Source organism: Ursus maritimus, unplaced genomic scaffold (assembly GCF_017311325.1).
Source record: "Ursus maritimus isolate PB19 unplaced genomic scaffold, ASM1731132v1 scaffold_10, whole genome shotgun sequence".
In the NCBI taxonomy this organism is placed as follows: Eukaryota; Metazoa; Chordata; class Mammalia; order Carnivora; family Ursidae; genus Ursus; species Ursus maritimus.
In genome coordinates this window covers 52,935,222-52,946,116 of record NW_024423344.1, presented here as the reverse complement: position 1 = coordinate 52,946,116, position 10,895 = coordinate 52,935,222, and the positions used below count along the sequence as shown (strand labels likewise).

Here is a 10,895-nt window from a genome sequence, read left to right as displayed (position 1 = left end):
GAAGAATAACACATTTATTTTCTTGTCATGTAGGCTTGTTGACAAACCCAACTTTACAACAAGATTCAAAAGAAAATGACATTTTAGAAATAAATACTGTAAAAATTCAAGTGTTTTTGAATAGACGAGGTTTTAAAGATGTTTGTCCTCAATTTAAGGAATTTTTTTAAAACCTCCTTTCCACCCTCCTCCCCCTATGTTTCATGAAATTTAATACACAAATATAGGTGCATCCTGAAGTATCAAAATATTATTTTCATATGTTGGGAGATTTAATCCATGCCTCTCTTAAGAAATTTAGTACTTGTTTGCTTCTAAGGCTGAGTGCATTTTGGAATAACTTTGTGTTAGCTACAAATAACAATCTTTTCAAGCCCTAGCAACCAGGCTGTGCTTTAGCAAAAGCCTTTGAAGAGTTTCTTTCACTGCCTTTGCCCCTCCTCCTTGTACATGTACTCAGGTCCTTACTATCCCAATTTAAAAGAGAGAGCAAGAGAAAGGAAGGAAGGAAGAAAGGGAGGGAAGAGGAAGGGAAGGGAGGAAAGTAGGGATGGAAGGGAGGAAGAAAAATTTGTTTAAAATGAGATTGTGTAGTTTTTCATAGTTTAAGAGTATGTGAAAGCCAAATGTACACTTACTCACCTGCTTAACATGCAAGTTTGGGGATATAATCCTTCAGCAAACAACAGGTTTATTGATTATAAAGATTCCAGTAGAGCTTTTTTTTTTTTTTTTTTTTTTTTGCCAATGTGTGCTGTTTTTGTGAAGAAAAAGAAGAAAAGTGATTTGGAAGTGAGCCACCTTTATTTTAAGTTCCCCAGTCAACATGTTGCCACAGCAACCAAAGTTGCTATCTGGGAAAAGACAGATGTCTTTGCTTCAATCAGGATGCAAAGCTTAGAGAAGGGAAAAAGAAAAAAAGCAATGAAAATTCATCATTTCATTATTCAAAATGTGAATTGCTCTCAGTTGGCTATGAGCCATAGTTCTTATCCACAGTATCCTTCAACATATATTCAAGTCCCCCAATATTGCAATACTTCATTTCCATTAATTAAATAATTACATCCAACACTGTCTCCTGATTCAGTTGAATTCATTCACTGCCAAAAACATTCATTATTCATATTACTATGCAGTGTATTGACAAAGATGATGTTTAACTTTACTTAATTGTGGTTGTGTCCAGAGAAAGAAAAACATGGGGACTATGAAAAAACAAAAACAAAAACAAAAAAAGGAGAGGGAAAGGACCAGAAAGCCACCTATAATTTTAGTTAACATGGTTGTTTGGCTCTATATGCTTATTGCTTCTTACCCCTGAAACTTCTCTAAAATGAAGATAAAGCAATTTATCAATGTTTAAACTAACAAGGACAAAAAGAAGAGACATCAGTAGACAAGATATTGCAACGGATTTTTGAAGATGGAAAATAAATAGAATAGTAAGTGAAGTAACAGAATTGAAGAAGTTTCATTCAAACTCTCTGGACAGGAAGATACTAAAGAACAATGAGCAAATTTAGATAGAATTACAAATAGCTTCAGTTTCAAGGACTGTAGGAGGCAGAGTGTTAAGGTGAAAAATCAAGAGCTTGGTTGTAAAAATCTGCTGCAAGAGAAGTGGGGGCTTTTAGCTTCTTTTCTCTGTGTGTCTATGGGGTTGGGGGTAAGGAAGACTTTCACTGCTGAGACTAAGATACCAGACAGATGAAGTCAAGAGGGAGGGGTGGCCCAGGTCTCAAAATAGGAAAGTTAATAAAAAGTTTACATATTATACACTACATACTACGATTTCATTCAGTTTGGTATTTGCATATTTTAAAATTAATGGACTCTATTTTTCTGAACAGTTTTAGGTATGCCAAAAACTTGTGTAGGTATACAGAGTTCCCATATATCTCCTCCCTCCTAAACACCATTTCCCCTTTTACAAGCATCTTGCTTTAGGGTGATACTTTTATTACAGTTGATGAACTAACATTAATATGTTATTATTAACCAAAAGCCAAGTTTACATTTTCTTATTCTTTGTGTTGTACTGCTCTACGGGTTTTGACAAAAGCATAATGTCATTAAAACGTCATTCAGAGTAGTTTCACTGCTCTAAAAATTCTCTGTGCTCTGCCTATTCATCCCTCTTTCCATTCTATCTGAACTTCTGCCAACCACTGACCTATTTACTGTCTCTATAGTATATCACCTTATCCAGGATGTCACATAGTTGGAATTGTATGGTATGAGCCTTTCACACTGGTTTTGTTCACTTAACAATATGCACTATCAAGGCCAAACTAACAAGGTAAGGTGAAAATATACATTGGTGCCAGAAGAAGATTTTAAGGAAGATAATACTACGATTTTGGATACTGATTTAAGCCAACAGTATCTCACAAGATGGATATGTCCTGGCAGCCGATGCCCAAAGCAGATCAGGACCAGAGGCTGTATTAATTCCATCAGGGTATTTATCACTTACACATGTCTCAGCTACCCCATTTATTTAAATTTTCTCTATAGTAAAGAAAATTAATGCTACTGATCCAATATCAGAGTAAATACTTTACATTTTCCAGTTATTCAAATATATTTTCTCATTTGGTTTCCACAAAGTGCATTATCCAAGGGCCAGTCTAGGAGAGGGGCATAATCTATAACGTGGATTAGAGAAGCAGCTCAAGGTGTACCAAAGGGTTGGATCTGGTCCATAAGCCTCATGTTCCCAACAACTGAGTTAAGCAGTACCAATGTTCAGCTCAACATGGCAGAACATATTTCTTGGAAATATTTTTTTGGATGACTGGTTTCTCCACATAAAAAGGACAATTATTTTTTTCCCAGAATATTTGAATATTAACTTATTTTTTCATAATTGATTACATATTATAAACTGCAAAGTTCATCACAATAATAATCACATGTATAGACTTAAAGTCACAACACAGTAGGTTATATGCTTTTTAAATGTTGGAATTTATCTGTATTTTCATAGAAATAATTAAATTACCATTTGGCTATATTTTATCACATATGGTACATTTAAATAGCAAAGTAATATTAGTCACCTGTTTTGTATTATGCTTGCATTACTTATTATACAAAATATGTTACAGGGATCGTAGTTTGTTTTGACTATTGAAAAACTCTGCCTCCCATGTTTACTCCTGTAACCTAGTAATTGCTTGAGAGTTCCAGAGTCCCCCTGGGAATTTCTCATATTGACAATGCATCCCAAATTGCCAGAATCTACATTTGGATATCTATGATTTTGCTAAAAATTATGTTGAAATCCATGTAGCCAAGAAATTATCCCTTTGGCTATTCATCAGAGGAGTCTCAGGAGATTAAGCATTTCAATTCTAGGGCTGAAATAATTTACTCTTTGAAAGAAATGTAAGGAAATAAAACAAGCTCAAAATTGCCTCTGAAACTATTACTTTGAAAGGAAATGTTACTTACATAGAAGATCTTTAGTGAAACAACTAAATGCCTATTTAACATTTATAACATGTTAGGAGCCACATTATTATCTATGTAAATAAAAACTTGAAAGGCATCTCATAAGATTCCCTCAAGTTACAACATTGTCTTTTAGAAGAATCCAATGTAAACCTGTTCTGTTTTAAAGAATTGCCCCAGGAAAGACTATTCAAGAAATTTCTCTTAAGGAAACAGGTCAGATAATTGTATTATCTAATCTATGGCTCTCAATCCATTTTTTGATCATTCTTAATGAAGACGAATGTGAATGATGGCCAATCTCTGCACAGACTTTGAATTGACTGGAAGACCATCATTGAGTAACTTTCTGGCCTGATTTTCTGTGAATCCATTTCAAAGCATTTCCTCAAAATGCATCATGTGGGAAGATGGAGTAGACATGCTTTTCCCTATTCCTTGCACTATGTACATCTAAACACCATAGCATTATTATCAAAACCAAAACATAAGAAGACTGAGAAATGGGAAAAAGAAGGCAAGACAGCTAAGTGCATTGGGACCCAAGGGATGACATAATGGTGAGTTCCCTCAGTTTAGTTTAGTTTTGTTTGCCTCATATCCCAGACTTGGAGTTAAAGAAGCTCACAACCCAGAAATGCCAACAGACACAGACCCCCCCCAAAAAAAAATCCACAGAAAGAGCCTGCTCTCTCTAATCAAAAAACCAAGATGGGCAGTCTAGCAAGATAAATACTTTTAGATAATAATGCTCTATTCAGACCAACCACCACAGGAAAAATGGTGACTAATCCCCATCTGCACCAGCAAAGGCAGAATGAAGAGCCTCAACATCCACTCCACCTGGTGGTAATGAAGTGTCCCTCCATCCATCTGCTGGGATGGGGTCAGCAGGGGCCTCATGGAGAGGTAAGATTTCCACCTGCTCCTACAGGCAGTAAGACCACAAAGGTCTGAAAAGACTAGAACAGCCATCACAGGGGTGCCTGGGTAGCGCAGTCGTTAAGCGTCTGCCTTCGGCTCAGGGCGTGATTCCGGGATCGAGTCCCACATCGGGCTCCTCCGCTGGGAGCCTGCTTCTTCCTCTCCCACTCCTCCTGCTTGTGTTCCCTCTCTCTCTGGCTGTCTCTCTGTCACATAAATAAATAAAATCTTTAAAAAAAAAAAAAAAGAACAGCCATCACAAAATGGCTTTAACAAGCAGTTATGAACACATGTAAACCAGTTAAAAAATATAAAAACTCAGCAAAGAAATAGAAGATATAAGAAGACTGATGGAACAGAACAATATAATGACTGAAATTAAAAAAAAAAATACCATGATGGGCTCAAAGACAAAATGAAGTGGGATGATGAAGGAATCAGTGAACTTGAAGGTAGAAAATAGACATTAGGGGCGCCTGGGTGGCGCAGTCGTTAAAAGCGTCTGCCTTCGGCTCAGGGCGTGATCCTGGCGATCCAGGATCGAGTCCCACATCAGGCTCTTCCGCTGGGAGCCTGCTTCTTCCTCTCCCACTCCCCCTGCTGTGTTCCCTCTCTCGCTGGCTGTCTCTCTGTCACATAAATAAATAAAATCTTTAAAAAAAAAAAAAAATAGACATTAGCAATTCTGAACAATGGAGAGAAAGTAGGCTAAACAATAAAATAATTAGTAATAGTTTCAGAGACCTGTGGGACTAAATCAAAAGCCTAACATTTGTATAATTAGAGTCCCAGAAGAAGAGGATAAGGAGGGAGGGACTGAAAAGTACTTCAAAGAAATACTGCAGAAAGATTTCTATGCTTGACAGAAAAAATAAACATATATAGTCACAAAGTTGAGTGAATCAGAATAAACCCAAAGAAATCCACACCAAGACACATCCTATTCAAACTTCTGAAAATAGAGACAAAGAAAAATCTTGAAAGCAGTGAAGGAAAAGGCACGTGTTATCTATAGGCAAAAAACAATTTGAATTATACTGGATTTCTTATCAGAAGCCATGGAAGTCAGAAGAAAGTGACGCATTTTTCAAGAGCTGAAAGAAATGTCTGTTCCTTGTTCACACTAACAACCCAAAATTCTATATCCAGTGAAATATTTTGCAGGATTCTAGCAAAAATCAAATGAAGAAAAACTAAGAAAAATTGCTTCCAACTTACCCTGCACATCGAATCCTAATAGTCCAACTTCAGGTATTCTCTCTGGCATCCCACCTAAGCAAAATCTACCTAAATGGGAAAGAGTTTTTACCCTTCTTAGTGAAAAGACACAGAAACTATAAATACTTTATGCATCACTATAAAATTGATTGTATTCATTGACATTTAAATGAATAATGTTTTTTAAATGTTGGTTGTATCACTCTTAATTAATCCTTTTAGTATGTTCATGAAGTATAATTCTAAATAACCTTTCCCAATATTGTCACAAATGGCTAACCAGATTAGATGAATCCCTTGAACTATTACAATTTACAAATTCTGAGATGCAGAGTGGACAAAACCAGTTAAACCTTAGAGAGTCGACCCCAACACTTCCAGTCAAAACACTTGCTCTAAAGATTTTAAAGCTAGAATAATATATATATAGTATTGTACTATTTAATTTTGGCTTTGTGGCCACAAAATTTACTTCTTTTATTTATCTATATTTTCCATTCTCTTTAAAACAAACATTTGAATTCTATAGAGGAAAATGAAATTAAAACATTGTCAAATTTGGTAACTATGATATGCGATCCATCTTCAGACTCAGATTCTCATGTAGATAATATCTGATCTGCGAGTAAGTATTTGGCAGTGTTCAATATGGGTTTGGGAAATCTGCCTGCAGTGTGATAATCCACTTAGGGTACTCCTCTTCTTCACGGAGACTAAACTCTTTATTCCTTAATTTGTTCTTTTAAATCCTCTTCCATCTGTTATTTGCTCTTCTGGTACCATTTTCCCTGATAATTCCATGAGCTTTGTGTTTCCTATAACAAAATCCTAATATTTTCTCTGTTGTCTTTTACAAACCGGTGTGGATGTCTGTATGTGTGTGCTTGTGATTGTGTACCTGGATATGTATTTGTATGAAAATATGTGGAGTTTTGTGGATCTATCTGTATGTATGCCTTTGTATGTGGGTATGAGTCTATGTGAGGGTGGTGTGTATATAGGTTTTTATGTGTTTGAGTGTTTATATGGGCATATTTGTTTGTATTTATCTATCCATCTATCTACCTTTAACTGTTTGTCTTCATATCTACCTACCTAGTTCCCTACCTATTATCTATCTATAGTGCAAATCAAGAGTCACTCACACCTTATAGAATATTATTTCACTTAACAAATTCTAATGACCATTTAATCAAAAACATGTACCAAACACCCAAAAGGCACTAGGCACTATGTCAGTTACTGTGATTAAACCATTAAAATGTATAGTTTCTGCCCTTAAAAACCTTTTCTGCTCTTAAATTTTTTTTAGAAAATTGAGATTATGGATATGCAACTAAAATGTAATTTATTTTAGTCTTTAACCTAAATTATACAATCTTACTAAATTTCCTCAGCATCTCATTAAACAAAAACTTAACATTTCTTAGGCTTGCACATTAGATTCTAATAATCTGACTCAGGTGTTCTCTCCAATGCCCACCAGCCTCCTGGCATGACTTCCTGACATCTAACTTGTGATCTAGTGGAATCGAGTACTTCACCGTTTCACAAATACTCATTCCTCCTCAGTTGCCTCAAAACATTGAACATGCCAGTCCTTTTGGGCTTACCCCTTCTCACCCAATTTCAATGCATTTAATCTGAACCACTTCCCCAAACTAGGACAGATTCCACATAGTAGTTTATACTTCACTAATTGCCTTCCTTTTGATTGTACTTCTCTCATAACAGTTCCCATAATCTGCATAAGTCAGTCAAAAATATGTAACTAGCATGCCAGGGGCGTGGCTAGCACTGTGTTAGGCACTGGGGATACAGTCATCAATGGAAGAGACACTGCTCCCACCCACGTGGGGTACCCACATTAAATCCCAGCAGTAAAGGTAGACATTTAACAAATTATTTAGAATAAGTACATAATGAAGAATAAGTGCCATGAAAGCAGGTACAGAAGACTCTGAAACCTTGTAGCAAACATGGCTGTGTGATTTTTGTGGAAGAACATCGCTAAATGGCAAATGCTTTGAGAGACCACATATCTGTGGCACCTCCTGAGTACCTTGTATAAACAGGAGACATCCAAATAATATCTACTAAATGGATAGGTATTTTTAAAAATACTAAAATCATTTGTTCCATTCATAGTAATAAGAAAGTGGAAAACTGCTTGTACAACTAGGCTGCTTTTCATTCTATTTTTAACCATGGTATAGTGAGCAAATAGCAAGGTTGTCATATGACTTTACCATATCTTCTTGATTTCAGTTACATGGATGTTCTTAGCAGATCATGGAAATAACATAGAAATCAAACTCTGATTTTAGAAAATAGCTACAGTCGTTGTTCTGTGACTTCAAGAATAAACAGTGTATTTCTAAAAGAACAAAGATTCTTACTGAATAAAAAAGCTTTACAAGTGCACTTAAAGTACGACGATTATTGCTGGCACAAAATAAGTCACATTAATTAAACAAACATCACAACCTAACATGTGCATGGCTATCCTTAGGCTAGAAATCTCTCTGGATTCAATCACAACCAGATCATCCAAGAAAAAGCACTGCTACTTGGAGACACCATTAGACACTACCATTTCCAAAAATCTACTTCGATTTCAACTTAATTGTATTGCATTTTGTATTTTGTCTTAATTTTAATACAGAACAAAATCTGATTTGAGCATTCATTTTTTTTTCTAAAAGATTTTATACACTCACTGCCCAAATTTAGCAGAAGTGATTTATAATGTCTGTTATCATGGAGCTAGGTTCAAGTAATAATGATAATATACTAGCAGATGGATAGGGCAGTTTAATCACCAGACTAGTAATAATTTGATTTCCCAAATCCAATACGGATGTATTCATTGATAAATTAGGTGTGAAGTGAAGAGGACATGAAGCCTTACAGAACAGTTATTTTCAAGCTCTGAGTTACTATGTGACTTCAAACAAATATGGGCATTCACCCCACTCTCTTCTTAGATTATTTCCATGTATGCTATTGAACAAGTAAAATGCTGGATTTGAACACTATCCAACAGATCCTATTACTTCCCCTCAAAGTCATTTTTTTTTTTCTGGTGTGTTAAAGTTACTGAGATGAAAAGTTTTGATAGAAACTGAACATAATAGGAACTTTTGATTTCATGTTATCTAAATAGAGTACCTGAACTACTGAAGCCAAGAAATCTGTCTTTTTTTTTTCATAAGATTTAAGAGGTTATGGTTTTGAAAATTTGATAGAAGAAAGGCATCCAATACAGAAAAGTACAAAACATATGAGAAAATATCACTAAAAATCCCAATACCCATAAATTACTATAATTACCTTGCTATAAATAGCATTTCAGGCCTATACCCACACTATATCCATGCTAAATAGAAGGATATACAAAAGAATGACAGGTGAGTGGATGGCAGATGTACAGATGGGTGGATAGGTGAATGGATGGACGTACATGGTTTTGTAAAACCTACAAAGTATTTTCCATGATAGTTAAAATTAAAGTAAATTTTATTTAAATTTTGTTGTAATTAAATTAACCAAAGAGGACCTGAGTTAAAAATAAAGAAATTTCCAGGGCGCCTGGGTGGCACAGCGGTTAAGCGTCTGCCTTCGGCTCAGGGTGTGATCCCATCGTTATGGGATCGATCCCCACATCAGGCTCCTCTGCTATGAGCCTGCTTCTTCCTCTCCCACTCCCCCTGCTTGTGTTCCCTCTCTCGCTGGCTGTCTCTATCTCTGTCGAATAAATAAATAAAATCTTAAAAAAAAAAAAAAGGAAAAAAAATTTCCGAACTTTTTTTTTTTAATTTCTGAACTTTAATCAGTCTTCTTTTAGCACAAAAGATATCCTCTTAAGTATTATGAAGTTAGAGTCATTTTAATATTTTAATTTATACATTATTATTTTACTTCCTCTTATAAAATATTAAGATTTTAAGACTGTTACTATTCCTTTATCTCATGAAACATTGTAATTATGTTCTTATTTTTATATTATCAAGGCCTCAAATATTTATTTTTCTCTTTTTAAACCATAATTCCAACCAGTATATAATCTTGGTTCTGTTTTTTTAATAGATTCAGTGCTCATCACCAGCTCCTTTACCAAAATCTTCTTTGTTTCTAAGGACTTTATTTGTATGTACCTCTTTGAAGCCAGATTTACTTTTAGGTAGTATCAATGCCAGTGTAGCCTAGTTAGATACAGTTAAAAAACAAAAATCAGCCTTCAATGTCTAAATATTTTATTTTCGTTAGTTAGTTAGTTATGGCTTGTACAAAACACTCCATCTGTATCACTAGAGATCCAGTCTGATAGAGGCTCCACCTCAGTACTTGCCTGTATAACTAGTGTGGTAGAAGAATGGGGTGGTAGTGAATCATTCAGTGGCTCCTAAAAGACATATGTCATTTCCACTCATGTAGAAAGGGAAGACCAATCCTAATACATACTCTAAAAGAGAAGAACTGGAATATAATTGTGCCTCCAGAGATTGCCACCGTCTTACCTTCTGGTCACTGATATTTGGAACATTCTCCTTCTAGCATTCAAAGCACACTCAATGGCGACAACACACAAGTCTCATCCAGTCACTTCATCAAGTTTGAGGAGCAGGATCTCTGGATAAGTCGTGGTAGTCTCTCCATTAGGAAATGATTCATGGCTGTCCACATTACATTCAGAAGTGGCCCCTCTTGAGTTGAAACCTATGAACTAAAAAGACATGCTATTTCACCCATACACATCCAATGTAAAATGAAGAAATAGGAGTAAGATGACCTCAAAAAACAACCTTGTTGCTAAAAACAATAGGGGATAAATAGCAGATGGAGACATGTAAAACTCTGAAATACACTAGGCAAACATTTTGAGGCTCATCTACCCTGAAGAGGGAGAATATTCCTTGAATAAGCCACATCTGCTCCCTGGATATAGCTCCTTTTGTCCATCATCCTCCATACACCTTGACTCATTCCTCTGTGAAGTTCTTCCTTTCCCATTGTATGTTAGATCTAAAAGGATCCTAACTGGTATTGACATGCATAAAACAAACCAATGTATACATCATAGGAGTCTCAGAGGGAGAAGAGAGATGGAAAATGGCAGACGGCTCAGTTCTTCAAGATGTGATCTATGCTTTAAATCGGCATTTGATACATAGTATTATTTCTCCCATGATCAGAATTCACTGCTCAAAAAATGTCAAAAAATGAACCCAAATAACTCTTTAGTAAAGCATTTCTTCTTCTCATTGAACATTCTCTTCTGTTAGTGAAGGAGA

General features: G+C 35.5%; 1 long non-coding RNA gene across 2 annotated transcripts in view; it reads right to left on the bottom strand.

Moving 5' to 3' along the window:
- LOC103659192 overlaps window positions 1–10,895 on the bottom strand; it is a 194,054-nt gene continuing 183,159 nt past the window's right edge. For both annotated transcript variants that reach the window (XR_005833113.1, XR_005833114.1), the window contains exons 2-5: window positions 10,122–10,327; window positions 5,602–5,670; window positions 643–896; window positions 1–467 (exon numbers count right to left, since the gene is read on the bottom strand). This is a non-coding gene — a long non-coding RNA (uncharacterized LOC103659192). The remainder of the gene's footprint in view (window positions 468–642; window positions 897–5,601; window positions 5,671–10,121; window positions 10,328–10,895) is intronic.